The following is a 6,010-nucleotide window of genomic DNA, read 5'->3' as shown; positions in this document are numbered from 1 at the left end:
CTCTGCTCTATCAGATAACTCCATGAAAATTATGGTAAAGGTAGAGGAAAGCTACAAAGTCACACAAAACAAAACAAATGGGAGAAGAGACAACAAAACATGGCAATAAGAGAGGTCGAAAAGTTTTGGAGTATGAGAAGTGAGTCAAGTGGCAGCTGAATTAAGAAACATGAGAAAGTTGAAACCTAAAAACACCTAAAAGGGAGGCCACCAAGAAGCAAGATCTGTGCCATGAATCTCATAATTTCAGGAGATGAGACACTATTGGGGCACAATCCATCATTACCCTTACATGCATATTTGCAAATTACCCAACTCTCTAAAATTCACTGTGTCCCCAAAATCAGTACTTGAGCTATGTCATGGTCATTCACAGACACGTGCAGTGGCAAGAAGCATACATTCCATGCTGAGGTTGAATAAGTAACACTGCTCTTGTACTATACAAACGTTCTTTGCATGATCTTTTCAGTGCCAGTTTTCACATTTTTCTGTGCTTTTTGATGGTGATTTTGCCATTTAAAATGACCCTCAAGCATAGTGCTGAAGTGCTGTCTAGAGGTCCTAAGCAGAAGGTCATGATGTGCTTGACAGGACATACGTGTGTTAGACAAGCTTTGTTCAGGTGTAGGTTATACTGCTGTTGGCTGTGACTTCAAGGTTGATGCACCAACAATATACAGTGAACTACGGAGGAGCCTGGTGGGCTGCAGTCCATGGGGTCGCGAAGAGTCGGACACGACTGAGCGACTTCACTTTCACTTTCCTGCATTGGAGAAGGAAATGGCAACCCCTCCAGTGTTCTTTCTTGCCTGGAGAGTCCCAGGGACGAGGGAGCCTGGTGGGCTGCCCGTCTATGGGGTCGCACAGAGTCGGACACGACTGACGTGACTTAGCAGCAGCAGCAGGTGCCTTTAAATGGAAACACATATACAACAACATTATGTGCTGAATATCTGACATGAATGTCGTGAGCAGAGGTTCACAGGAACTCAACCCTGTGTTTCCATGAGGGAGAGGTGTTCAGTATTCACTAACTCAGTGTCCAAGGTGTCTTTATAAAACATGATTACCACAAAATAACACATGCGACAGAGAAGGTAAATGTCAGCTGAAGGAGGAAGGCGACTTGGACTTTTAGGGACCATTGAAGCTATGGCAGCAGGAGTTAAAGTCAATCTGAGCATATGCCAGAAAGCATGGGACAAAACAAGTAGGAGACTGAGCTGGCTGCTGCTGCTGCTGCTAAGTCGCTTCAGTCGTGTCCGACTCTGTGTGACCCCATAGACGGAAGCCCACCAGGCTCCCCCATCCCTGGGATTCTCCAGGCAAGAGCTGGCTAGAATGGCTAATTAATACACTTGAAGAAAATAACATTGAATTTGGAGGAGAGATGAAGTCCATGCATTCCAGCCTTTCAACTCAATTCCACAAACAGAAGTCAATGTCAGATCTTATGCTTGAGATTGTGGAAACAAAAGTTGAGGAAAGCAGAGGTCCCAACTAGGAAAAATTCACAACTTAGGTGGGAAAACAGACTCATAAACAAAGGTGCTGTGTACTGTGCTAAATCACTTCAGTCGTGTTCGGCTCTGTGCAACCCTGTGGACTGTAGCCCACCAGGCTCCTCTATCCATGTGATTCTCCAGGCAAGAATAAACAAGGCACTATAAAACAAAGTGGCAAGTGCTGTTAAAGGTGTGTATAAAGTGCTACAGGAAATGGGAAAGTGGAGCCATTAATTGTGCCCTAAGGGAAATGGATCCCAGAAAGTAAGAGAAAGGAACATTTAGCAGTACATTGAAAGGAAATGGAAAAATTATAAAAATAACGTATTTCTGGTAGAGATGTGTAAGAGCCTGACATGGCAACTGGCTAAAGCCTTATCAATTCTGTTTTTCATTTCTTCAAAAAACAGTTCATGCCTTCCATCAATCTTTTCTAGTGGTTTTTTCTTTAGGGGGGCTCTATTTAATTTCGATGGATCTTTACTATTTCCTACCTTCTACTGACTTCAGGCTTTGTCCTCCTTTTTCTAGTTCCTATAGATAGTAGGTTAAGTTGTTTGAGACTTTTCATGTCTCCTGATGTTGGCCTGCATTGCTATAAACTTCTCTTCTGGACCTGTTTTTGCTGTGTCCCACAGATTTTGGGCTTCTCTGGTGACTCAGGTGGTAAAGAACCTGCCTGCAATGCAAGAGACCTGGGTTCGGTCCCTGTAATGGTTACCCACTCCAGTATTCTTGCCTGGAGAATTTATGGACAGAGGAGCCTGGTGGGCTACAATCCATGGGGTTGCAAAGAGTGGGACGTGACTGAACGACTAACACTTTCACTTTCATAGATTTTGGAAAGTTGTATTTTTGTCTCACGGTATTTTCTGATTTCCTTTTTTATTTTTTTGTTGACTCACTGGTTTTTTAGTAGCTTATTGTTTAGTCTCTGTGTTTGGTTTTTTCCCCATTTTTCTTAATGTAGTTGATTTCTAGTTTCATACTATTGTTGTCAGAAAATAATGCTTGATATAATTTCTATCCTGTTAAATTTGTTGAAACTTGTGTCCTAGCATATGATCTACCCTAGAGAAGGCTCTATGTACACTTGAAAAAAATGTGTATTCTGCTGGTTTTGGATGAAATGTCCTATACATATCTATTCAGCACAACTGATCTAATGTATCATTTAATACTACTGTTTCCTTATTTTCTGTCTGGATGATCTGTCCACTAGTGTAAATGGGGGTGTTAAAGTCACCTATTATCAATGTCAATTTCTCCCTTTATGTCTGTTAATATTTGCTTTATATATTTAGACGCTCCTATTTAAGGTGCACACACGTTAACAAATGTTATATCCTCTTATTGTATTGATCCTTTTATTATTATATAATGGCCTTGTCTTTTGTTACAGTCTTTGTTTTAAAGCCTATTTTGTTTTATATGAATATGGCTACCCCAGCTTTCTTGCTATTTTTATTATCAGGAAATATTCTTTTCCATCACCTCACTTTCATTCCATGTGTGTCTTTAGCTCTGAAGTGACTCTCTTGTAAGCAGTATATCAGTTCAGTTCAGTCACTCAGTCGTGACCAACTCTTTGTGACCCCATGAATCACAGCACGCCACGCCTCCCTGTCCATCACCAACTCCCGGAGTTCACTCAAACTCATGTCCCATTGAGACGGTGATGCCATCCAGCCATCTCCTTCTTTGTCGTCCCCTTCTCCTCCCCCAATCCTTCCCAGCATCAGAGTCTTTTCCAGTGAGTCAACTCGTCACATGAGGTGGCCAAAGTATTGGAGTTTCAGCTTTAACATCAGTCCTTCCAATGAACACCCAGGATAGATCTCCTTTAGAATGGACTGGTTGGATCTCCCTGCAGTCCAAGGGACTCTTAAGAGTCTTCTCCAGCACCACAGTTCAAAAGCATCAATTCTTCGGCGATCGGCTTTCTTCACAGTCCAACTCTCACATCCATACATGACCACGGGAAAAACCATAGCCTTGACTAGACGGACCTTTGTTGGCAAAGTAATGTCTCTGCTTTTTAATATGCTGTCTAGGTTGGTTATAACTTTCCTTCCAAGGAGTTCAGTTCAGTTCAGTTCAGTTGCTCAGTCGTGTCCGACTCTCCGTGACCCCATGAATCACAGCACGCTTTAATTTCATGGCTGCAATCAGCATCCGCAGTGATTTTGGAGCCCAAAAAAATAAAGTCTGACACTGTACAGGGTCTTATTTTTATCCAATTATACACCCTATGTCTTTTGATTGGAGCATTTTGTCTGCTGACATTTAAATACACTTATTGCCAAACTCCGGGAGTTGGTGTTGGACAGGGAGGCCTGGCGTGCTGTGATTCACGGGGTCGCAAAGAGTCAGACACGACTGAGCGACTGAACTGAAAACTGAACTGATTGCCACTTTGTTACTTGTTTTCTGGTTGTTTATTTGAAGTTCTGTTTTCTTCTTCCTTTAGATTCTTCTCTCATGGTCTGATTGCTTCAGCAGCATGCTTAAGTCCTTCTCTCTCTAGTTTTTGCATTTCTATTGCAGGTTTTTGATTTGTAGTTACCATGGGGTTCACATATGTTGGCCTATATCTATTGTTTTAAACTGGTAGTCATTAAGTTCATACACATTCTAAAAGATTTACATTTCTTACTCCTCTCCCCCGCATTTTTGTATTTCTGATGTTATATTTTACATCTTCATGTTTATCCCTTAACTGTTTATTACAGTTATGGTTGAATTTAGAATTTCTTTTTGTCTTTTAATCTTTATACAAGCTTACTTAAGTGGTTGATTCACAATCTTCCCTATATATTTGCCTTTACTAATTGGATTTTTCCTTGCCTATAAGTTCTTCTTCTTGCAGCCTTGTCCTTCTACCTATAGAAAATCCTTTAACATTTCTTTTAGGGTTAGTGTAGTATTGATTAATTCTTTTCACTTTTACTTGTCTGAGAAGTTCTTTATTTCTCCTCCAACTCTGAATTATAATCTTGCCAAGCAGATTATCCTAAATTGTAGGTTTTTCCCCTTTCAATATCTTCAATAAACCATGCCACTTCATTCTGGCTTGCAAAGTTTCTGCAGAAGAATCAGCTGATGACCTTATGGGAATTCCCTTTTATATGAGTCTGTTCTTGCTGCCTTAAAAATTCTAAATTTTGCTGTTTTAATTATATCTTGGTATGGGTCTTTTAGTTAATAAATTTCAGGGAACTCACTGTGCCTCTCATACCTAGATATCTGTTTCCTTCTTCAGATTCAGACATTTTTAAGCCACAATTTAATCAAATTATATTTTCAACACAATTTTCTCTCTTCTTCCGGGACACCTACAATGTGAATATCAGTATACTTGCTGTTTTCCAACAGGTACCCTAAATTGTTCCTTTTCCTTTTTCCTGTTCTGATTGGGTGATTTCCCTTATGCTGTCTTCCAGATCATTTGTGTTCTTCTGTTTCCTTGTGTGTGTTTGTCGTTCAGTCGTGCCCGAGTCTATGCGACCCCATGGACTGTAGCCCTCCAGGCTCCTCTGTCTGTGGAATTCTCCAGGCAAGAATACTGGAGTAGCCATTTCCTTCCCCAGGGATCTTCCCGACCCAGGGATCGAATCTCAGTCTCCTGCACTGAGGGTAGACTCTTCACCACCTGAGCCACCTTCTTTTTCCTGTTCTGATTGCATACTTTCCCTTATTCTGTCTCCTGGATCACTTGTGTTCTTCTGTATCCTCGGTCTGCTGTTTACTCCTTCAAGTGTTTTTCATTTGCTACTGTATTCTTCAGTTCTGACTGGTTCTTTTATTCATTTTCTAGTTCCTTATTAAAATTGTGTTCATCTATTCTTTTCCTTAGTTCAGTTAGCATTCTTATTACTAATGCTTTGGATTCTTTTGTCTGGTGCTTGGGTGCTTGGCATGGACTGAGGCATGCACTGGGGTGGTTGAGGGAAAGCAGACTAAGTTCCAGGAAGCTTCAGCCTGCATCCTCTGCCTTGTTTCAGGAGTAAGTAAGCACGTGCATGCTCTTCATGAACGAAGTGTAGGTTCCTAACAGTTGTTAGTTTCACTGATTTTCACACCAACTAAAGGGACTTGTCTTTTCAGTGTCAGACCCCAGGGTTGAGACACCCAAGATATGGTTCAAACTGTTTACTCATCAGGGAGGCTCTCCAAGCCCACACAATCCTGCTCCTCTCCTGTGCTTTCTCCCAGGGGAAAGGTCCTGACCTAACCACTTCTCTTCCCTTCCTATGCAACTCAGTATGGATCTTTCTTACAGCCTTGGTTATATGTCTGCCAGTCTCCAGTTTTTCTGTGAGAACTGCTTCACATGTAGATGTACTTTTATGTGTTCATCAGGGGAGGTGAGCTCCACATTCCCCTACTCGGCTTTCTTGCTCTCCATCTGCTAGTACTTTTATTTTTTAATTGGAAGAAAATTGCTCTACAATGTTGTGCTGGTTTCTGCCAAACGACGATGTGAAAAGGTCATAATTACT

The sequence above is a fragment of the Moschus berezovskii genome, chromosome 18, assembly GCF_049115385.1.
Source record: "Moschus berezovskii isolate FMDL1 chromosome 18, NW_MosBer_1.0, whole genome shotgun sequence".
NCBI classification, from domain to species: Eukaryota; Metazoa; Chordata; class Mammalia; order Artiodactyla; family Moschidae; genus Moschus; species Moschus berezovskii.
Note: the sequence above shows the minus strand (reverse complement) of the source record.